Raw genomic sequence first — 25,857 nt, forward strand, 5'->3', positions numbered from 1 at the left:
TTGCTTCCACGATTAAGCTGTGTGAGCATTCCTAAAGGTTTTCTATTTGGCATTCAAACCTTCCTAAAGCAAAGAAATGCACATGTACAATCCGTCAACAAAATACTCGGCCTGTGAACAGAGTCAAGAGGACAGCGCACAATTCTCAACCGTTATCTATTTTTAACCTACATGATACATGGACAATATCATTTTCAGTGTACGGATGATCTGACACTTCTCTATACACATCAGTATCTAGAATCTGTTTACATAGCTTTAGACATGACCAATTACGCACGAACGTGCTGGTTTAATGTCAACAACATGATAGGCACAACAGAGAAATCTTCTGTAGTTCACTTTGGCAGCAGATACTTATGATCGAGTAGTTGAATTTGTTTTTTAGCTCTGTCATTACCGGTACTGACTATTGCAAAGCTTTTAAGTACCGATATGCGCTTAACATGGCCTGATCATCTATTTTATACAACCAAGAATGCAAAAACCAGCATTGACGCGGAGCATCGCTGAAACTTTGTGGGGTCTCAATATTGTACAATGGCCGTAGCAACTCATTCGTCGATACTACCAACCGTGTACGCTTGATTGGACTTTGTACTATTACAGTGCCTGCGCTTATGCCTTAGAATAACGCGATTGATTGATACGAACGCCGTGAAAAATAATTCTATGCTCTGAGCTATGCTATGAAACAGGTTTTGAATATGCCCTTGGCAAGAGGAGAGACGTGATTCCTGCACAAGAGACTAAGTTCTGCTGTACGTTAGGTTGTTTCCATCTTGACGACGTCTGTATCACATCGAGTTTAAATCGTATTTCGTGGTTCAATGCTGGGTTTACGAGCCATCCGGTTCACTCGCCTACGTCTCCTTGTACTTATCTGGCTACAATAGCTATACGATGTCCTCTGACGGAGAGAAATTTTACGTAATGGCAAACTATATTCTCTCATGGGAATCATTCAGCCGTTTTTAATCTCCGTAACATAATAAGGAGAGTCTTACGGTGTAGGTGAGGTACAATGATTTCTCATTAATGGACGTGAAATCAAACACCTTTCAGCCGTCTAATTTCCCAACATATTTTATTTGGCTACGAGTTTCGGCGATTTACTACGCCATCTTCAGCCCCTGACCGTGGTTCAGGAAGGTTCTACCTCGGTTCTGGTCAAACCAGAGTCCAGGATTTGAGTCGGCAGATGATGGCTGAAGTGATCGCTATAGCACGAAGAAATCTACAGATACCAGTACACGAATGCTAGCCCCTGTGTTGACCAGCACCGAGGTGGAATCTTCCTATACCTCGGTCAGGGGCTGACGATAGCGTAGTAAATCACCGAAACTGATAGCCAAATAAAAGATGTTTGGGAATTAGAAGGCTGAAAGGCGTTTGATTTCACGTCCTGTAGGGAGCCGCCGAGTCCCGCAACCATACCTGAAAAGAGGGACATACAGAGAAAGGTTCACTCGTGGCTTCTAATGATTCAAAAAATCCTACAGACAAAGATATCTTCAGTCTGGGAGGTTGAATGGAAATACTACTTTTCCAAGAGTGTCATTCTTAGAATCGTCTGACGAGATGATATGGACTTCAATTAGGATATTCTCTGTAAAGAAACAGTCAGCGTTCTCAATTTGAAAAACAAATCTATTTTTGAGTACATACATCCGCAGTGGCCGCTTCGGGAAAAGAATTTTCGTAACACGTCTTCATTTATACCAAAAAGCTCTCGCTTCATCGTTAGCAGTGACTTTTATGATTATAATTTAGTTTGTGGCCTTGGAGACCAGATCTTGTGACGGACTACTGACGTAATGTTGCGTGAGAGCCTGAGTGCGGAAGGACCGGGCTAAATAAGAATTTAACATCAATCGTATATAGTTGCTTATTAACAGTTCTAAGGAAAAGTAACTTTACCAATTATGTGGGAGTCTTTTCCTTGGCGAGATACGTTATTATCTTTAAGTGACTTATGACAACTGTTTTGTCTACGCTATCTGCTGACTTATATTTTTATTCGTATTACTTAAAAGCTATTTCGCTTGTCATCAGGCCATCATTGTATGATTGTGCCACTGGTTGCTTAGAAAAGGAGTGTGGTGAGCAGCATATCTGTCCTGCACTAGGCAATCTGGGGATCGTTCTTCCGGGCCACATTACCTGATGCGTCTTGGTTTAATATCAAGCAGCTTTGTTTGGTTTTCTATCTTTTTAATGAACTCTCCTAAGGTAAACCATGTACTTGTTTTGAGGACTGTTTTCTAACACGATTCAGTTGTTATTCTTCATTTTTGTACTTAGAGATATGTTTTATCGATTATCAGTAATATTTCTTACTGTTTAATTTAATTGGATGCTTTCGTCTTAATATGTGTGCTCCTGTTGACCTAAATGGTGAAGTCAGTTTTCCTGTGGAATGTTAACGTAACTCTAGCTACGAATGATGTTCAGTTCTTATCATGCCTAGATCTACCAATCTGGTACGCACGATTTCTGTTTCTGCAAGTTGATTTGAATTGCATTGAACATCATGCGTATACATGTATTTAATTATACAGTACTTCAATACTATTGTTGCGGCGGCTAGGTACAATCTGTTGATGTTTCTCTTTGGGTTTCAGGTGCATTCGTCTGTAATGGAGCGTTGAGTCATGGTAGAGTGGGATGCATTCGCAAAGACCAGTTGAGATGCGAGAACAAAATCCGAGGTCTGGCAGAAGATGGGAACGTAGCAGAGCTACTGGCGCTTCTCCTCGCAGTGATGGGGACTCCGGTGCAGTGACGGCGGAACGTAGTGGTCAGGTGCGCGCGGCCATCAAGCACTACGTCTGTTCCCTGCCAGAGATAGGACAGACTATAAAGTTTCTTCGTTTTAATGCCCCTTCCTGCCATCAGTTGTACCGCATACAGGCGCAAATTACGCGTTGGTTGCGGACAGTTGAAGAGCTGGCCTTGGTTGTCACGCATTCCCAGTTCCAAGCAGAAGTTGATCAACTCCATAATAGATTGACCAATTAAAAGTTAAAGCGCCCAGGATTAAGAGAAACCTCGTTAATCAATAATTTTGTCATGTCCAACATGATTTCAGGAACCTAGTTGAGTACATTCTTGAAGTATACGCAGCAGCCGTGGGCTTTGGTCTAGAATTAGCTGAGCATGAGATTGTTGCCATCATTTTGCAAGGGATTAAACTCCATGATTGTTCCATAGTGTTGTTTGCCGAGAAGTCGAACACCTATCGTCACTTGGATAACAAAGATCCGCTTGTGGAGGGGTTAAACAAGCCGATCAAAGAAGCTGTGAGATGGCGTCACCTCAGTTTTAAGCCTGCCCTACCTCTGGCGCGGTTTCCACTAATAGGATACGCTTCTCCCAAGGTAGGTGTTATCACTATGGTCGGCAGGAGCATTTTACTCGCCTGTTCAAAGTCAACGGAAGAAGGGTTTTCGACAGTGGCACCATAGTCCGGGAAGATGTGGCAACTTCTTCACATTGCCGCGTGCATGTAATAAAGTAAAAGAGGTGATCCATAATCCTGATCTGTCTGTCTGCACGTGCACCAATCATGAGATGCGCTGTGAGCTATTCGATTCCCGCAGACGTTGTCTGTGGTATTCCAGGTACCACATTATTTTGAAGTTTTTCCTATTTAAAGCCGGTGGGAACAACTTGTAGAACTGTTAATGGTCAAACTTTTACTTTGACAGGAGCCATGAGCATTTCTTATTCTGTCGGTGAATTTACTTAACCTATGGAGGTCTTGGTATCGGCGGGTTTCAGACCGACCGGAATGCGATTTTGTAAGTAAAATGTGATCAGTTTTTGATTAAGCCTTTCGGAAATTTAATTTTGGATTTCGGCCTGAGATGACGTTCCACTTGTGCAGCCATTCTAGGAGGCCAGGTCCCTGTAATCCTAACGTTTGTGGGGCAGAGCTGGACGTTGTGCACTTACCTCTTGGTCAGGCAGAAGCTCTCATTCAGATGCTGCGTGATTTCCCGGAAGGGTTGACCAATAAATTAGGTGGGACTAATCGTATTCAGTATCAGATTTTATATTTCGCCCTTCTCTCAGTCAAGTAATCACAACCGGTTGCCTGCACCTAAGATGAAGGTACTGTGTGAGGTGGTACATAAAATGCTCACTGAGTGGATTGTAAGGCCACCCGCCTCGCCATATGCGTCACCGATATTTTAAGTACCTAATAATAAATGGAATGGGTGGTTTCAGACACTTTGTGAACTATCATGTCAATTATCATAAAGTAATCTCGGAGTCTGTCCCTCTTCCTGATCTACATGGGTGTTTTTCATGGTTTTCTGGAGCACACTACTGTTTCGTTTTCGATCTTAACCAGGTACGATGCCAGATTCCCCTTTGCGAAAAATCCAAGGCGGCCACTGCCTTTAGCACTGACTGGAAATTATAGGAATTTAACTGGGTGCCTTTTGGTACTTCCACTGGTGCAGCAGTTCTTTCTAGTTTACTCGGTTCCATGCTCGGAGATCTCAAGTTCAAGTGTGTATATAACTACTTGTACGATGTTGGGTCTACAGTGCCATCATCTCCGAGTATCTGGAGCATTTCCGACTAACTCTGGTACGTCTGAGGGAAGCGCAGCTAATTTTCAAAGGTCGTCGTGAGACATCGTTCTTGGGCATCTAGTCTCGGCCAAGGGTGCAGGACTGATCAGTCGGAACGCCAGCTGTTTACAGTTTCTGATCTCCTAAGACTAGGAAAGGAGTAACCTGTTTCATTGAAAAGGCTAACTTCGTACAAAAATTCACTTAGAAGTCTGCGGAACCACCCGCTCTATTAAACCTGTTGCAGAAGAACACATAGCAGTTTATCTAGGCCGATAGCAAGCAGGCGGCATTTGATGCGCTTAAGATAGCTTTGAGTAATGTTCCTGTTCTTGCCATTCCTGACTTCAAACAACCGTTCGTTGTCCAAGCCGACGCCTCTATGTCGGGGGAATCCGCTGTGTTGCTTCAGGAGCAACGTGACGAGTAGACATCCTCATCCTGTGCCTGTAGGATCTATTGTTGTTGTTGTGGTCTTCATTCCAGAGACTGGTTTGATGCAGCTCTCCATGCTACTCTATCCTGTGCAAGCTTCTTCATCTCCCAGTACCTACTGCAACCTACATCTTTCTGAATCTGTTTAGTGTATTCATCTCTTGGGCCCCTCTACGATTTTTACCCTCCACGCTGCCCTCCAATGCTAAATTTGTGATCCCTCGATGTCTCAGAACATGTCCTACCAACCGATCCCTTCTTCTAGTCAAGTTGTGCCACAAGCTCCTCTTCTCCCCAATTCTATTGAATACCTCCTCATTAGTTATGTGATCAACCCATCTAATCTTCAGCATTCTTCTGTAGCACCACACTTCGAAAGCTTCTATTCTCTTCTTGTCTAAGTTATTTATCGTCCACGTTTCACTTCCATACATGGCTACACTCCATACAAATACTTTCAGAAACGACTTCCTGACACTTAAATCAATACTCGATGTTAACAAATTTCTCTTCTTAAGAAACGCTTTCCTTGCCATTGCCAGTCTACATTTTACATCCTCTCTACTTCGACCATCATCAGTTATTTTGCTCCCCAAATAGCAAAACTCCTTTACTACTTTAAGTGTCTCATTTCCTAATCTAATTCCCTCAGCATCACCCGACTTAATTCGACTACATTCCATTATCTTCGTCTTTCTTTTGTTGATGTTCATCTTATACCCTCCTTTCAAGACACTGTCCATTCCGTTCAGCTGCTCTTTCAAGTCCTTTGCTGTCTCTGACAGAATTACAATGTCATCGGCGAACCTCAAAGTTTTTATTTCTTCTCCATGGATTTTAATACCTACTCCGAATTTTTCTTTTGTTTCCTTTATTGCTTGCTCAATATACTGAATGAATAACATCGTAGGATCTATATGATAAGAAATACTCTACTTGGTAGCGGTTGTAATCCTCTTCAAGTTATAGAAATTTAGAAACTGCCACTATCACCGGGAATTCACACTAGAACGAATACCCAGGCCCTTAATTGGGTTCTTGGTCGCCAGTGTAAAACTGGGTATGTTGCGAGGTGTTCCGTCCTAATTTACGCCTTCCACTTGAACTTTTGCCCTGTTAATTGGTGTGACAACATTGTAGTGGATACTTTGACCACAATGTTCGAAGAGGAGAAGGAAGGTTCTTCTCCCCAGAATGCTGAGATGGTAGAAGTTCTTGTTAATTCGGAGCCTACATACGTTACGGTGTTGATCGCTGACCTTGCGCAACAAAAAGAGGAGGACCTTTGCCTTCGGTCCTGCACACAATTTCCTGTAACAGTGCTGTGACTGTTTAGTTTGGTACTTTTCTGGTTGTTTGTTCGAGGTTCACGTGGGGTCCAATACCACACTTCTGGTTATCGATTCCGCCTGTCTCTAGCCAGGAAAGTTGTGTGTGCACACCTATAAAACTACTGAATTGGGATCTTTATTTAATACTCCAATCTGTTATTTTTCAAATTCGATCCCATCTTCCTTGTTGTAAGGCGTCGAAGTTGTGGCGGCACGCATGTATATAGTGTGGTCCACTGATAGTGACCGGGCCAAATATCTCACGAAATAAACATCAAACGAAAAAACTAGCAAGAACAAAACTCGTCTAGCTTGAAGGGGGAAACCAGATGGTGCTATGGTTGGTCCTCTCGATGGAGCTGCCATAGGTCAAACGGATATAAACTGCATTTTTTTAAATAGGAACCCACCAAAAAATGTTCACATATGTGTGAAATCTTATGAGACTTAACTGCTAAGGTCATCAGTCCCAAAGCTTACACACTACTTAACCTAAATTACACTAAGGACAAACACACACACTCATGCCCGAGGGAGGTTCGAACTTCCACCGGGACCAGCCTCACAGTCCATGACTTTGAAAGGGTACAGTACCGCCCGACATGAAAATAGGTACAACATACTTCATTATTCTTGTCTGAACAACATATTTTTTCTAATAATAACTCAATTTCGATTAATACAGCGAAGCCGGATACCAGTGTGGGAAAGAATGACAATTTATTTATTTAATTGATCACATGTGCACTCCCACAAAATAAATCCCTACATCCAGTTTGGTGAGATCTGTGAAATGAATGAATGTATGGCCATCTGCTAACCGCAGATAGTGAATGTGAATATATGATCATCTTTGAGACGATCCTTTGGCCACCTTTGGTGGAACCAAAGAGATGAAACTTACAGGAGCTTTGAGCGCCTAAAATGTGGCTTACCAATACGGTAGCATGGTCTTCCCCCACCTTGACAGAGGTGCGAGATGACCTGTAGAACGGCCATGTTTCAGCACTCTGCCGCTGGATCTTGTGCTGTTAAGACCTGTCTTAGTTGTGCTCCGTAAAGACAAAAGAGTGGAGACATGGTATGCATGTGGAATATTTAAGAGTAGTTTGAAATAATAATTTCTCTATTTCAGGAAATTTTGTGGGGAGAATTAAATGTCAGGCAGGTAATATTAATGGGATCGTAGTAATCTTCGGAAGTGACCAACGGTCACAATGAAACCACGTGTAGCAATAAGTTGAAGTACTCCTGTGTGCTTAAGTTAAGCTGAATTACTAGCGTGTGTACTATAAGTTGAAATACACTCCTGGAAATGGAAAAAAGAACACATTGACACCGGTGTGTCAGACCCACCATACTTGCTCCGGACACTGCGAGAGGGCTGTACAAGCAATGATCACACGCACGGCACAGCGGACACACCAGGAACCGCGGTGTTGGCCGTCGAATGGCGCTAGCTGCGCAGCATTTGTGCACCGCCGCCGTCAGTGTCAGCCAGTTTGCCGTGGCATACGGAGCTCCATCGCAGTCTTTAACACTGGTAGCATGCCGCGACAGCGTGGACGTGAACCGTATGTGCAGTTGACGGACTTTGAGCGAGGGCGTATAGCGGGCATGCGGGAGGCCGGGTGTACGTACCGCCGAATTGCTCAACACATGGGGCGTGAGGTCTCCACAGTACATCGATGTTGTCGCCAGTGGTCGGCGGAAGGTGCACGTGCCCGTCGACCTGGGACCAGACCGCAGCGACGCACGGATGCACGCCAAGACCGTAGGATCCTACGCAGTGCCGTAGGGGACCGCACCGCCACTTCCCAGTAAATTAGGGACACTGTTGCTCCTGGGGTATCGGCGAGGACCATTCGCAACCGTCTTCATGAAGCTGGGCTACAGTCCCACACACCGTTAGGCCGTCTTCCGCTCACGCCCCAACATCGTGCAGCTCGCCTCCAGTGGTATTGCGACAGGCGTGAATGGAGGGACGAATGGAGACGTGTCGTCTTCAGCGATGAGAGTCGCTTCTGCCTTGGTGCCAATGATGCTCGTATGCGTGTTTGGCGCCGTGCAGGTGAGCGCCACAATCAGGACTGCATACGACCGAGGCACACAGGGCCAACACCCGGCATCATGGTGTGGGAGCGATCTCCTACACTGGCCGTACACCACAGGTGATCGTCGAGGGGACACTGAATAGTGCACGGTACATCCAAACCGTCATCGAACCCATCGTTCTACCATTCCTAGACCGGCAAGGGAACTTGCTGTTCCAACAGGACAATGCACGTCCGCATGTATCCCGTGCCACCCAACGTGCTCTAGAAGGTGTAAGTCAACTACCCTGGCCAGCAAGATCTCCGGATCTGTCCCCCATTGAGCATGTTTGGGACTGGATGAAGCGTCGTCTCACGCGGTCTGCACGTCCAGCACGAACGCTGGTCCAACTGAGGCGCCAGGTGGAAATGGCATGGCAAGCCGTTCCACAGGACTACATCCAGCATCTCTACGATCGTCTCCATGGGAGAATAGCAGCCTGCATTGCTGCGAAAGGTGGATATACACTGTACTAGTGCCGACATTGTGCATGCTCTGTTGCCTGTGTCTATGTGCCTGTGGTTCAGTCAGTGTGATCATGTGATGTATCTGACACCAGGATTGTGTCAATAAAGTTTCCCCTTCCTGGGACAATGAATTCACGGTGTTCTTATTTCAATTTCCAGGAGTGTATTTAAGAAATAGCGTGTGCAGCACTTGAAGTTAGAGGCGAGTACTTCCACGTGGTGAGTACTGTGTGAGTCTCAATCTGTGTATGAGACAAAGGATAAAGAGAAGTACTCGTCCCTGGTATCAGTTGAGGACTCGTGTGTGTGATGAATATGTTCTTAATATTTCTTTGCGAGATATGTTTCCGTGTGACGCTTGATTCAAACTATAACACTCTGAGAGAGCAACAAGGTGAGTCAGCCGTCTATCCAGCAACGCCACTTGGTTTGTATTGCTCAGGAAGACGTGCATATATCTCCATAGTAGGAAAGTATAATTACGAAGTGGGGCAGTGTCGTGTGAAACTGGGATAAATATTAATTGAAGTGGGAAAGCTGAAAGTGATAATGTTGTGATCCACCATCCTATCCAGAAAGCGCACTGTAGCGTTAAATAATTACGAGACCATAATATAGAGATTCACCAATGTAAAGCCATGCCCACTGGGCTGAATTTCTCATGTGTTATTGTTGTAGTTTATAGAATTTGTGTGTTTGGGTTATAGAATTTATCGGAATAAATAAGATAGTGAAAAGAAAAAGATTGGTGGCCTTTTCCTTCGAATTGTATGTTGTCATGATATCCAGAATTTATAATGTGTGCGCCACTCATATTCAGTGCGATGGCCACGTGTTGATAAAAGCTGTTAAATAAAAAAAAGAAAATGTGGTATTGCCAGTGCGTAGTGAACAGTCAGAGTTCTGTATATAACTGATAGTCAGATGTGCGTTTCCGTTGCGTATTATTCACTTAGGAGGATAATTTGTAACTTAATTGTGAGTACGAGAGTTCACGTTACTCGATAAATAAGAATGAATCCACTCGCTTGTCAGACCACTCATCTTGCAGGCCTGACTGCTTGATGCCACAGTATGAGCAAGGCATGTGGGTGCCTCTCAACATCAGCGCCTTAGACCGCTCCTAGATACCCCCATTTTCATTACATATTCGTCTAGTACGTAAAGAAATATTAATGTTTTAGTTGGACCACTTTTTTCACTTTGTGATAGATGGCGCTGTAGTAGTCACAAACGTATAGGTACGTGGTGTCACGTAACATTCCGCCAGAACCGACGGTATTGCTTCGTGATACATTACCCGTGTTAAAATGGACACCAATTGTGGAAAAGGTCGATATCGTGTTTATGTATGGCTATTGTGATTAAAATGCCTAAGGGGCGTGTGCTATGTATTATGCTTGGTATCCTGGAAGGCATCATCTAAGTGTCCGGACCGTTCGCCGTGTAGTTACGTTATTTAAGGAAACAGGCAGTGTTCAACCACATGTGAAACGTCTACCACGGCCTGCGACAAATGATGATGCCCAAGTTTAGCTGCTGTCGCGGCTAATCCGCACATCAGTAGCAGACAAATTGCGCGAGAATCGAGAATCTCAAAACCTTCGGTGTTGAGAATGCTACATCAACATCGATTGCACAAGTACCGTTTTCTATGCTCCAGGGATTGCATGACGACGACTTTGAACGTCGTGTATAGTTCTGCCTCTGGGCACAAGAGAAATTACGGGACAATGACAGATTTTTTGCATGCGTTCTATTTAGCAAGGAAGCGTCATTCACCAACAACGGTAAGGTAAACCGGCACAAGATGCACTACTGCGCAACGGAAAATCCACGATGGCTACGACAAGTGGAACATCAACGACTTTGGTGGGTTAATGTATGGTGCTGCATTGTAAGAGGAAGGATAATTGGCCCCCATTTTATCGATGGTAATCTAAGTGGTGCAATGTATGCTGAATTCCTACTCAATGTTCTACCGATGTTACTACAAGATATTTCACTGCAGGACAGAATGACGATGTACTTCCAATATGAAGCATGTCCGGCACATAGCTCGCGTCCGGTTGAAGCGGTATTGAATAGCATATTTTATGACAGGTGGATTGGTCGTCGAGGCACCATACCATGGCCCGCACGTTCACCGGATCTGACGTCCCCGGATTTCTTTCTGTGGTGTAAGTTGGAGGATATTTGCTATCGTGATCCACCGACAAAGCCAGACAACATGTGATAGCGCATTGGGAAAGCATGTGCGAACAATACGGAAGGCAAAATACTCGCTGATGACAGGAATGTCGTTACACTTATTGCCAAATGCATTGAGGTCGACGGACATCATTTTGAGCAATTATTGCAATATTGCGGTATTTATAGGTGACAGCATACGTTCTCAGAAGTGATAAGTTCACAAAGGTACATGTGTCACATTTGATCAACCGAAATAAAATTTTCAAACGTACTTACGTTCTGTGTTTTAATTTTAAAAACCTACCTGTTACCAACTGCTCTTCTGAAATTGTGAGCCATATGATTGTGACTATAGCAGCGCCATCAATCACGAAGCGAAAAAAGAGGTCCAACTAAAACATTCATATTTATTTACGTAGTACACGAATATGTAATAAAAATGGTGTTGCCTATTTTTAAAAAATGCAGTTGATATCCGTTTGACTTATGACAGTGCCATCTAGCGGGCCAACCATAGCGCCATCTGGTTTGCCCCTTTAAGCTAGACAAGTTTCGTTCTTTGTAGTTTTTTCGTTTGCGGCTTATCTCGTGAGATTTTTTGGCCCGGTCACGATCAATGGCCCACCGTATATATATACATATATATAAACTAAATCCGTAGTTCTAAATGTACGGATGTTTTACAATATAAAAAACTTAACCAATATTTAAATATCAATATCTACGACACAGTGAAAATTTCAATAGTAATGCCAGATGCGACAGATGGTTTTGGAGAGAGTGAGGAAAAAATACGATCTAGTAAACCTACACTATGTGATTAAAAGTATCCGGACACCCAAAAATACACACATTTTCCATATTAGGTGCATTGTGCTGCCATATACTGACAGGTACTCCGTATCAGTTACCTCAGTAGGCATTAGATATTATGAGATAGCAGAATGAGGCGCTCCTCGGAACTCATGGACTTCGGACGTGGTCAGGTGATTGGGTGTCTCTTGTGTCATACGTCAGTACATGAGATTTGCACACTGCTGAACATCTTTAGGTCCACTGCTTCCGATGTGATCGTGAAGTGGAAACGTGAAGGGACACGGACTGCACAAAAGCGTACAGTCCGACCTCGTCTGTTGACTGACAGAGACCGCCGACATTTGGAGAAGGTCTTAATTTGTAAAAGGCAGAAATCTATCCAGACCAGCACACAGGAATTCCAGACTGCATCAGCATCCACTGCAAGTACTATGAAAGCTAGGCGGTAGGTGAGAATATTTGGATTTCATGGTTGAGCGGCTGCTCATAAGCCACGCATCATGGCGGTAAATGCCAAACGACGCCTCACTTTGTGTAAGGACCATAAACATTGGACGACAGTGGAAAAACGTTGTGTGAAGTGACGAATACGGTGTACAATGTGGCGATCTGACGGCAGGGGGTGGTTATGGCGAATGCCCGGCGAACGTCATCTTCCAGCGTGTTTAGTGCCAATAATAAAATTCGGAGGCAGTGGTTTTATGGTGTGGTCGCGTTTATCATGGAGGGGGTTTGTACACCGTGTAGTTTTGCTTTGCACTATCACACTACAGACCTACATTTATGTTTTAGCACCTTCTTGCCTCCCACAGTTGAAGAACAATTCCGGGATGGTGATTGCATCTTTCAGCCAGCCGAAGTGGCCGTGCGGTTAAAGGCGCTGCAGTCTGGAACCGCAAGACCGCTACGGTCGCAGGTTCGAATCCTGCCTCGGGCGTGGATGTTTGTGATGTCCTTAGGTTAGTTAGGTTTAACTAGTTCTAAGTTCTAGGGGACTAATGACCTCAGCAGTTGAGTCCCATAGTGCTCAGAGCCCTTTTTTTGCATCTTTCAACACGATCGAGCACCGGTTCATAATGCACGGCCTGTGGTGGAGTGGAGTGTAATGGACTGTCCTGCACAGAGTCCTGAATCCTATAGGACACCTTTGGGATGTTTTGGAACTCCAATTTCATGTCAGACCTCACCAACCAATATCGATACCTCCCCTCAGCGAAACACTCCGTGAAGAATGGGCTGCCATTCCCCAAGAAACCTTCGAGCACCTGACTGAACGTATGCCTGCGAGAGCGAAAGACGTCATCAAGGCTAAGGGCTGGCTAACACCACACTGAATTCCAGCATTACCGATGGAGGGCGCCACTAACTTGTAAGTGATTGTCAGCCAGGTGTCCGTATACTTTTGATCACAAAGTGTACACTGATGGATGAAAATCATGTGATAGGGAGGTGTACAGATACAGATACCTTAATATCTCATGCAAAAAGTATAAAAGGGTAGAGTATTGGCGGAGCTGTCATTTTGCTGTGTTTTTAATGTGAAAAGGCTTCCGATGAGATTATGGCCTCACGACGGATATTAAAGGAATCAGAACGGGGAATGATAATTGGAGATAGACGCATGGGACGCTGCGTTTTGGAAATTATTAGGGAATTCAATATTCTGAGATCCGAAGCGTCAAGAGTGGGCCGGGGAATACCTAATTTCAGGTATTACCTCTTAGCATGGACAACACAGTTGGCGACAGCCGTCACTTAACGACCGAAAGGAGGAGGAGGAGATTAGTGTTTAACGTCCCGTCGACAACGAGGTCATTAGAGACAGAGCGCAAGCTCGGGTGAGGGAAGGATGGGGAAGGAAATCGGCCGTGCCCTTTCAAAGGAACCATACCGGCATTTGCCTGAAGCGATTTAGGGAAATCACGGAAAACGTAAATCAGGATGGCCGGAGACGGGATTGAACCGCCGTCCTCCCGAATGCGAGTCCAGTGTGCTAGCCACTGCGCCACCTCGCTCGGTACGACCGAAAGCAGCGGCGTTTTGCGGAGAGTAATCGGTGCTAACATACAAGCAGCACTGCGTGAAATAACTGCAGAAATCAATGTGGGATGTAAGACGAACGTTTCCCTTAGTACAGTGCGCCGAAATCTAGCCTTAATGGGCTATGGCAGCAGACGATAGACTTGAATGCCTTCGCGAATAGCACGACATCGCCTGTAGCGACCACCTGGTCTCGTGACTATATCGGTTGGGCCATAAACGAGTGGAAAAGCGTGGTTTGGTCAGATGAGTCCCAATCTGAGTTTGTAAGACGTGATGGTATGTTTCGAGTGTGGCGCAAGCCCCACGAAGGGTTGGTCCGAGGCCCTGTGCTCGCTGGTGGTAACTCCATAATGGTGTGTGCTGTATTTACAAGGAATGTACTGGATTCTCTGTTCCAGCTGAACCGATAATTGACTGGAACTGGTTATCCTCTGCTTCCAAAAGAAGGTGGAATTTTTATGGATGGTAATGCACCATGTCACCGGACCGGACCGAACTTTCTGAACAATTGGAGCTAATGATTTGGCCACCCATCCAACAAAATAATGGTTCTGACCACTATGGGACTTAACATTTTTGGTCATCAGTCCCCTAGAACTTAGAACTACTTAAACCTAACTAATCTAAGGACATCACACACATCCATGCCCGAGGCAGGATTCGAACCTGCGACCGTAGCGATCACGCGGTTCCAGACTGAAGCGCCTAGAACCGCACGGCCACACCGGCCGGAACCACCCATCGAACATTTACGATACATAATCAAGAGGTCAGTTTTTGAGTAAAGGAGGTAGCATGGTTCAATATTTCTGCCGGGAACTTGGAACAACTGGTTAAGTCCATTCCACGTCGAGTTACTGAGCTACGCCAGGGAAAGGATGTCCGACACGATATTATGAGGTATCTTATGACTTTCGCCACCTCAGTGTATATTCAAAAACGCATTGTCTCTATGGTGTACACATTCTTTTTCTCACCTCCTTGTTCAGTATACTGACGTGACACGCTCAGTGGTCTGTGAAAGACCGGTATTTTGTAACCTATTTCGAGTATTGTTCTTGAGAAGAAAATAATATCAATAAAATCTCGTCTACGACGAGGTCTTTGGAGACGGCTTACATGTGCTGTCGACTTTTCTAGACATAAAGTCCTCGCATGGCCCGCAGGTTTATCTCGTAACGTTGAATGTCTATTTCTAAATATCAAGTACCCCAGTCAATGCAAATGAAAAGAATAATAAATCTATGTAATAAGTGAATTCAAAGCAATGTAAATTATGCAAGTTATCTACAGAAGTAATCTGTATTCTTCATTGTTTCCCAGAATTTTTCATAATTTGCTGCATTCATTTAGCTTCCGGATTCAGTATTGACCTCTTCTTTTAACTTAACGTTGTACTTTTCAATAATATTTGCCACAGTGGCCTCCGTATATTCTTCCTAAGATCCTCGTGACAAAGAGCTTAATCACCCTCGTATGTCGCCAGCGTAATGACAGAATTCCGCCGCGGAGGATAGGCACGTTGTCGCGACAAGGGGGTTGCGGTGCACGGGAGATTAGTCTGCACTCCTGGCGAATCAGCAGTTCCCGCCACCTAAAAATCGGAATGTCTTTATGAACAGCGACCGGGAACTCCACATTCATAACGTTTGCCCCGTGAAGATAGCAAATGTTATTTTCGTGACAGGCTATTGCAGCCTGGCTGCTTCCAATTGATTAGACTACGGATTTGCATACGGACTATTTATTGCTTTAGTGATAGCAACTTTGCGAGGACTTACGAACTTTCTGGTATCATTCTTCAGTTTGTTTAGTTAAATGTGAATTGCTATTTCGTCTGCCCTTGCATGAGTATGTATTATTAAAATCTGTGCTAGCTAGTGCAGAGAAATGAAGCAAGCATGAACAAACTGGCTGCAGGCATTTTAACGAATAAATTTTTAATTCAAACATTTTTAGTACTGTTATGTTTTGTTTTTTCTATACAATGCTTGATAGTGGGCGAGGGAAGTTGTTGTTTGGCCGTTAGAGCATGAAGACAGCCAGCAACTTCGTTATCGCCATGAGGGCTTGTAGTATCAGGCGCGATGTTGTTGAGCAAAACAAATTGACAGATTTTTGAGGCTGTGTATCTTACTTTGTGACATTTGTTTTCAGTAAGCAACTTGTACTGTGGGATTAAAATTTGAAAGTAGTAATGTAATGAAGGACATTTTTAAACAGTTGTGATAAAACGGCACTGAAGCAGTGGGGTAAACCCAAAACTATATAGTGCTACCCCATGACCTCGCCGCATGTAACTGAGCCGTGCTGTGGCTCGCGTTGGTGGCATTGCTAGGTTAGCATCGTTTAGTTGGTATAGTTACGGTTGTCTTCTTCTTGTGTTCATTGGCGCCACTCTGTTTGCAAGCGTTGTCTGTCCGCTAGTGGCAGCAGCGGCGGTTATCGATATCTAGTAACGATTGTACTATCTTTGAGGCGACGTTGTGGTGTTTCCGTGTCGTGTGTGTAGGCAGTTCGGTTGGGGATGGACGAGCAGCCAGGTCCGCTCAGCGGGGGAACAGGCCGGTACCACTGGAGGCACGTATGCACTGCCGGATGGAAGGGCTGTAGTCGCGAGGGGTACAACCTCGTTGTCAACGACACCCATGAAGTTTAAGCTGAGTGGACCTTAATTTAAGTAGTGAAAACTCTACCATTGTGACATCTCGCCATTCGCTTACGTGTTGCTGCTCACATTGTCGCCAAAACGAAAGCAGCGATTGGAGCGTTTGGGGAAGGCGAACCTAATTAGCCTTCCTCTACTTCTTATTATTAGTTCTTGCATTCTATATGTTAGTATTTGTGAAGTTCAACCAGTGGTGTTTTTCCTGCCTAGTGGCCGTTAACGCCCCAGTTACCTGCCCTGGAGCTTAGTGTATATTACCGCAGTGTACTTCTTCTCGCCTTGTCGCTGCTGTCCGGTAAGGCACGACTTCGATAGCTTCCTTGATTCGTGTGCCGGGTGGTATTTTTTTTTTTTTTTTCTTTCTCTGGCAGTAGTGGTTCCTTTGTGCTTCCGGGTGCCCTAAACACTGAACTCTTAAGACGAAGTGCTGACGGCCGGTTCCGACTTGTGTGTGTTATTCCATCGTTTCGCTGTTCATCGGGTGTTAGGTAGATTCGGCAAATAACTGTAATTTCAAGCTTGAAAATTTTTAACTGGTTCTTAAAGGATTGCTAGTCAGGCCTTCAGCCGTGTAACAATTTTTAAATTATTACTATTGGAGCCTTTGGCAGAGAAGTTGTTTGAATTTGTTGTCATTAAGGCCCTCAGTCGTGAGTTTTACTTGTCTTAAAATTTTAATTAGACAATTGTATTCTAGCAGTAAGATTTCGATGACTGTTCTTTCGAAATTATTTTAATAATTTTAATTACAAGTTGAAGAAGTTAACTGGTTCTTGAAGGATTGCTATTCAGGTCTACAGCCGTGAATCAGTTTTTAAATTACCACTATTAGGGCCATCTGTCGAGGAATAGTTGTGATTCTTTTGCATTAAGGCCTTCAACCGTGGAAACTTCTTATTTTATTATCACTCTTTATACGTGGTTGTTTCCAAATAAAGTGTATGTGATTGAAAAAATAAACTAACCAACAGTAAGTGATTACTACCTCATCCACAATCGTAACCCAATCTTGTCCTCCTTAGTACCAGGTCTCAGAAACTTACATGTGTGACGTAGGATGTATATGCCTTTAATGGTAAGATTCTTGGTTGTGTTCTACATCTACATCTACATCTATACTCCGCGAGCCACCTTACAGTGTGTGGCGGAGGGTACTTATTGTACCACTATCTGATCCCCCCTTCCCTGTTCCATTCACGAATTGTGCGTGGGAAGAACGACTGCTTGTAAGTCTCCGTATTTGCTCTAATTTCTCGGATCTTTTCGTTGTGATCATTACGCGAGATATATGTGGGCGGTAGTAATATGTTGCCCATCTCTTCCCGGAATGTGCTCTCTCGTAATTTCGATAATAAACCTCTCCGTATTGCGTAACGCCTTTCTTGAAGTGTCCGCCACTGGAGCTTGTTCAGCATCTCCGTAACGCTCTCGCGCTGACTAAATGTCCCCATGACGAATCGCGCTGCTTTTCGCTGGATCATGTCTATCTCTTCTATTAATCCAACCTGGTAAGGGTCCCATACTGATGAGCAATACTCAATAATCGGACGAACAAGCGTTTTGTAAGCTACTTCTTTCGTCGATGAGTCACATTTTCTTAGAATTCTTCCTATGAATCTCAACCTGGCGCCTGCTTTTCCCACTATTTGTTTTATGTGATCATTCCACTTCAGATCGCTCCGGATAGTAACTCCTAAGTATTTTACGGTCGTTACCGCTTTCAATGATTTATCACCTATGGCATAATCGTACTGGAATGGATTTCTGCCCCTATGTATGCGCATTATATTACATTTATCTACGTTTAGGGAAAGCTGCCAGCTGTCGCACCATGCATTAATCCTCTGCAGGTCCTCCTGGAGTACGTACGAGTCTTCTGATGTTGCTACTTTCTTGTAGACAACCGTGTCATCTGCAAATAGCCTCACGGAGCTACCGATGTTGTCAACTAAGTCATTTATGTATATTGTAAACAATAAAGGTCCTATCACGCTTCCCTGCGGTACTCCCGAAATTACCTCTACATCTGCAGATTTTGAACCGTTAAGAATGACATGTTGTGTTCTTTCTTCTAGGAAATCCTGAATCCAATCACAAACCTGGTCCGATATTCCGTAAGCTCGTATTTTTTTCACTAAACGTAAGTTTCAATAACTACAATTTAATAATTGCTTGTAAGATTTACTCTGATTTTGTACCAATTTTAGATTACTTATGTTACTAAAAATTTGATTAAATATCCTTTACTTGAATATTATCATTTTTATTTCCTTTGAGATGGGACCCTTAAGCGCTTTACACAGTCAGGGAGTTAAGACGTTGCTTAACAGCCATCTGGGAAAACTGGCAACCCAGTTTCAACAAGCCCAGTTGCTGAGACTTGAGTATTCTGGGACAGAAACAATGCAAAATGACCTATCTGTGTTTAAAAAAGGCGAGTATTTCCCCTCTTAATGCAAGTGTATAATAGAAGATGAATTTGCGTCATCCGATACAACAGAAAGGATAATTCCACATTCGCAGAACACAACAAAATTAATTACTGCTTTTTCCCCACATCCTGGTCCATCGACTGATACGCAAACTTAGTCTTCAGTCACTGTTTCATTGGGTAGGATAAGAACAGTCACTCATTACGAAAGACCTTCATCAACCAGATGAAGAGGAAAATGTGGCATGAACAAGGAGTCTCCCTACAAAAATGAATTCAATATAACAAAATAATCTTTCCAGCAGGTTAAAAATTTGATGAAGACATCTGAGGCAAACAGCTCTTCTGAAAATGTGAATGAAACATCTTGTCTTCTTTAGACAGTGAGCTACTTGTCAACAAGAAAATCAGATGTTGCGTAAATTATTTAAAGTGCGAGAAGTTGGTCCACGAGGATTTTACTCTGTAGACTGAAGATGACATCCATGAATATCGCTACACCTCATGCCTCAGGCAGAAAATGTAACACTGCCTGTTTGAGCCCCACAAAGTACCTGATTTTATCGCCACCTATGGGGAATATTACACAGTGATAAGTTATGTTAAATATTATTTAAACATTCAATCCAGAATTAAAGTTATAACAACCATAGAACCATTCAAATTAAAAAGTTCTCATTCAACAAAAACTCTATAATCAAATATTAAATAATAAATACCTAAAATAAAAATCACAGTTGTAGAAAAGAATAAAGAAAAAAACTCAAAGAACAAATAGAAAATAAAGATGATGAAAAACTTCATATCATTGATTCCACAAAACAATATTTTAATTTAAAATACTTAAGCAATTTAAACAAAGAAATACTCACCCTTTAAACAAATAATATTTAAAGGCAATCAATGCAAAAGTAAAAGATGATATTCACCAAAATAAACAAGAGAACGAGTATAAACCCCAGAATAATAATTTCCATGCTGGGAATAAGAATATATATATATATATATATATATATATATATATATATATATATATATATATATATATATATATATATATATATATATATATATATATATATATAAACAGCTCTAAAAAAAGATGATAAAATTAAAGCAAAAAATCTAAAAGAAGATCAAGATATTATTCTATTTTATAATCTAAGTTCACCTACCAAATTTAATGATCGAGGGGCAGCTATATTTGATGATCTTAACAGGAATCACCATAAAGCCATTGTAGGTATAAAATTAATTATACCCTTGTTAATTAATATTTTTCATCCACCTAAACTTTCATAAATAATATTAGACAAACAAAACAATCCAGAAGAACATAAACCATGATCAACCATCAAAGAAAGAGAAACCATATAACATCACCAATTTATGGTTACCAATCCACCAATAAACATTCTTATATGAACAACAGAAGAATATGCAATGAAAGACTTTAAATCAACAGGACGAAAACAAAGAAATCTAACAATAACCCCACCAGATAAACCTAAAGATAGTCAAAAATAATTAAACTTTGAATCCAAATAAGAAATAACCTTTATAACACGAAAAATACCCTAACAACCTAAGATCAATAAAACACCAGCAAGAATTAGTCTACCTGAAATATTGGCCGCTACATGAGTCTTAGGAAGCCATAAATGAACCAAATATATTGGCATCTTAACTAATGAAGCCAAAATCATAAATATATAAAACATAAAATAATAAGAACCCAAATCAACCAATAAAGGGATATATAAAGTGTTAGAAAAATCATAAACCCTAAATAAAAATAACAATAAAGGTAATCTAGCAACCAAAGTATAAAAAATTAAATAAACACCAGCCTTTAAACGTTCAGGCTGATAACCTCAACCCAAAATCAGAAGTAAAGTAGAAACTAATCTAGCCTCAAAAAAAATTTAATAAGAAAGAAGACTCAATCTATCAAATGAACAATAAAGCTTAATCATTAAAATTAAAACCATAAAAACTAAGAAATTAGAATAATAAGAACTGCAATAAACTGAACCTCTAGCAGTAATTATTAAAGAACAAATTCAAAAACTCAACAAAATCAAACTAAAAGAAAAGTAATCAATACTAAAATAATATCTAATTATATTCAAGTCAGCATATGAATAAAGACAAATTATAAAAACAAAACTTGACAGAAACATTAAAGAATGAACCAATGACCAACCATTATTCAGCAAACAAAGAGGGATCAAAAAATAGTTATAAATAAATACTTTAACATAAAGATAAACCAAAAAAAATCATTACCATGAGACCAAATTATTGTAACCAAAATAGAAAGACCTAAAGCACCTTCACAATTAGAAAAAACTAAAAAAATTACAGGAAAGAAATAATCATAATCAAACTCAATAAGAAAAACAGTAATTAATATAAACAAAGAAAGAACAATATACTCCAATTTCAGAAGAACCATCAATAAATGTTTATGTTTAGAAGAACAAACATAGACACCAGCAAAATAAACCAACAAACAAGTGAAAACAGAGAATATAAAGATTAGTTTTAATAGTTTAAAAAAAACACCAGTCTTGTAAACCAGAAATAAGTCTACTTCCCGCTTTTAAGACTTCAGAGATGGAAAAGCTTCCATCATCAGTCCCCAAAACCGATATTTTAAATAAACTAACCACTGAAATGATTAAAACAATAATTATATCACTATCAAATGTAATGAATATTAATTTTATTAAACTAAGACACCCAATATCGATAATGCTCTTCATTATCCTACAAACGTTTTTAGTTGGATTAATAACAGGAACAATAATGGAAAGATATTGATTAGCATATATTTTATTTTTAACGTTACTTGGTGGTATATTAGTTATATTTACTTATATTACAAGAATTGCTTCAAATGAAATATTTCAACCTAAATCAATTACCATAATTATTACCTTAACAATATGAGTATTCATTATATTGACATTAATTATCCTAGATATAAAAATATTTATAGACTTCTTCAAAAATACTGAAACTATAAATATTGATAAATCAATCACATACCAAGAAATAACAATATCTTTACAAAAATTATATAACAGACCAACATTCATTATTACAATAATGATTATTATTTATTTTAGCACTATTAATAGTAGTTAAAATCACTAATAGTAACCAGGGGCCTATTCATATAATAAGATAATTTCGTAATGAATAAACCCTTATGATTAAGACATCCTTTACTTAAAATTATTAACAACTCTTTAGGTAATTTACCTGCACCAACAAATATCTCATTTTGATGAAATTTTTAGTCACTACTAGGGTTATACTTTGTAATTCAAATTGTAACTGGACTATTTTTATCTATACATTATACATCAAATATTGAAATAGCATTTAGTAGTGTAGTGCACATCTGCCAAGACGTAAATAATGGTTGAATTATTAGAACTTTGCATGCGAATGGAGCATCTATATTCTTTATATGTGTTTATTTGCATGTAGGACGAAGGAATTTACCATGGATCTCATATATACATACACACCTTGTAACACGCATGTGGGGCACACAATACTCATTAAAGCCTGTACTATGGTAAGTGAGCGGGGTTCACCTTATGAGACAGGATTTTTGTATAGATATTGACTGCGTGTACCTGAATGGTGGCAAATCAGACTTACACCCACTCTGTAATAACAATGATCCAACAAGTGAGTTCAAAATGCCATTACACGTCAGTTTGTACCAAAAGCAACACTGAAGATGCTACCAATTTGATAATAATACAGTTGTCAGCCTAATTAGGCATTAACTGAGTTTCTTCCCTGTACAAGTTGAAGTATATTCATGCAAAACAACAAGTAGTAACACTGCATAAGATAGTAGAATTTTAGAACCAGAAAATCTATTGTACTGATAGTTTCACGTTCTGTACTGATATAGAAAAAAATCATGAATACATTACACTGCACTATAATGTATACCACAAGACTTTGTACTGTCTATTGATCTGATTAAAATCGGGCATACATTACCCTACAAATAGCACTTTCGAGCCACACACAAAATGTCCATTTTGATAAAGATAAAAACACTGATAAATTTTGACATATATATTGACTTTAACTTTTGCTGGTCAAACTACTTTAGAACCTCAGAATTCAAATGAATAAAAAAGAGGGGGGGGGGGATCCTGAAACTGTTATGATTACTATATTAAAAAAAGGATTACTGAAATTATCATGCATTCAGGATTTCCAGTATATGAGTTACTACTCTTTTTATCTTATTTACTTCTCATTTAAATACCCATATATCTGTCTCGAAATAATTAAACTTAATTACTATATCAATATTAAAGTTATCTCTCAACTTCATTAGACCTTCTCTATTCATTTACTGGTTCATTAACAAAACACTTCTTTAAACACCATTCTAACATAGTTAGGTCTTGAAGTAATTATTATTAACACAACATTCAATTTTTCATTTTGGGACACTTGGATTGCACAACATTTGGAAAGGACCCTGTCTAGGTTAGTTGTGAGGATAATTAAATGAGGGGAAAGTTCTGCTAAAATTTATGTTATTATTGAACAGTTCACTCTCTGATCCATACGAATACAGCACTAAAAGTGTCAACCTGCTAATATCGATGCGACGGTCGGCGGGCGGCGAGGTGGCGAGGCACAGAGCACACATACAACCACAGCTATGGCTCTTGACGTATCGGCACTTTAATTCTTCTTAGCGCCGCAATACTTTTCCATTTAGTGCCTATGGAATTTTTGCATGCTGTGTGGGCGTTGGAACGGCATACCTGAGGCTCAGTGAAGCTACGTCTTCCAGGAGAGCCTCCTCGCTACAGAAGGTGTTGCTCAAACGAGTGCCAAACTCCAACTACTACTGCTGAGCCCGTTGTGTCCTGCAGTGCCCGTGCGCATTTTCCCGCGCTCGCCTGCCATCCACCTTTTACTGCTCCCTTACAGACAGGGTATTCACCCGAGGTTTTGCATTCTACATATCCTAACACATTACTTACATATGGACCAGACGCATGGTTACAATTTTAAACGTCTTACAACATTCTCAACATTTGTTACATTTCAATTCTATTACAATATTGCTTGACACTTGACATATACATTAATATTCACATTGAAACTTGTTTACAGTTTTCTTAACACAATGACATGAAACAAAAAAGAAATGAAATCAGAACATAAATTACACTAATTTATCGAAAAATCAGATGGAAAAAAATTACTTATATCTACAATAGTACAGTGTCGTTGCTGTTACAACCTGAATAATAGGAACAGTAATTCTATTCTTAGTTATAGCAACTGCATTTATAGGTTACGTTTTACATTGAGGTCAAATATCATTTTCAGGTGGGACAATAATTACTAATTTATTATCAGCAATTCCATACTTAGGAACAGATTTAGTTCAATGAGTGTGGGAACGATTTGCTGTTGATAACACAACATTAAATCGAGTTTTTACGTTTCATTTTGTATTAAGACCACTTGATTTAATAATAAGAATTTTGGGCTATAGGTTATCCAAGGCTTGCATTTTTTCACTTATTAGCTCATGCTTTATTTAAGGCATTATTATTTATGTGTGCAGGTTCAATAATTCATAATTTAAAGGATTCTAAGGATCTTCGTTTTATAGGCTCCATTGTTAATTTTATACCTTTAACTTAATCTCATATGAAGTTAGTTTGGCTTTGATTTTATTATATTTAATTATTTTAGTTGTTAGTTTTAACATGTTTGATTTTATAAATTTTCAACTTTATTGTTGATTTATTATTATTTCTTTCCCTTTAGCCTTAGCTTGTTTTACGTCATGTCTGGCCAAAACTAACCTTTTGATTTTGCAAAAGGTGAATCTGAGTTAGTTTCTGGCTTTAATATTGAATATGGTGCAGGTGGAGTTACTTTAATATTTTTAGCTGAGTATACTACAATTGTTTTTATAAGAATATTATTAGCTTTAATTTTTTAGGTGGTAATTTTTATTCTTTTATATTTTTTATTAAGCTTGCTATTATATCCTTTGGCTTTATTTGAGTTCGGGGTACTTTACCATGGTTCTGTTATGATAAATTAATATACTTGGCTTGAAAGTTTTCTACCTTTATCTTTTAATTATTTTATTTTCTTTGTTGGTTTAAAGATTTTATTTATCTCATTTACTTTCTGAAATTTTTTAAGAAAAATTAATAGAAGAGTTAATCTTCTAGTTTTATGTTTTCAAAACATATATTTGTTCCTATGATAATTAACTTATTATTCCTTAAATAACTTATCTCATGCATTTGCAACATGGACATTAATTAAGAAGTATGTAAAGTAGATAATTGTTAAGATTTTCCCTGTTATAATGTAAGGCTCTTCAACTGGTCGTTTACCAATTCATGTTAATAAACATACAACAACTACTATGATTCAGAATAAAATCTGATTAGTAGGATGGAATTGGATACCTCAGAATGGCGTTTTATTATAAAATGGTAGCACTGGCAACCTACGTCCTCAATTATTTGCTGGATGTATTTCAATCTGTCTTCCTCTACAGTCTTTGCTCTCTACATCTCCCTCCAGTAGCGTGGAAGTTATTCCCTAATGTCTTAAAAAATGTCTTATCATCCTGAGCCTCCTTCTCGTCAGTATTTTCCACATATTCCTCTCCTCTCCGATTCTGTCCAGAACATCCTCGTACTTCACTTATCAGTCCACCTAATTTTCCACATACGTCTGTAGCAACACATCTCAAATACTT

The sequence above is a fragment of the Schistocerca serialis genome, chromosome 8, assembly GCF_023864345.2.
Source record: "Schistocerca serialis cubense isolate TAMUIC-IGC-003099 chromosome 8, iqSchSeri2.2, whole genome shotgun sequence".
NCBI classification, from domain to species: domain Eukaryota; kingdom Metazoa; phylum Arthropoda; class Insecta; order Orthoptera; family Acrididae; genus Schistocerca; species Schistocerca serialis.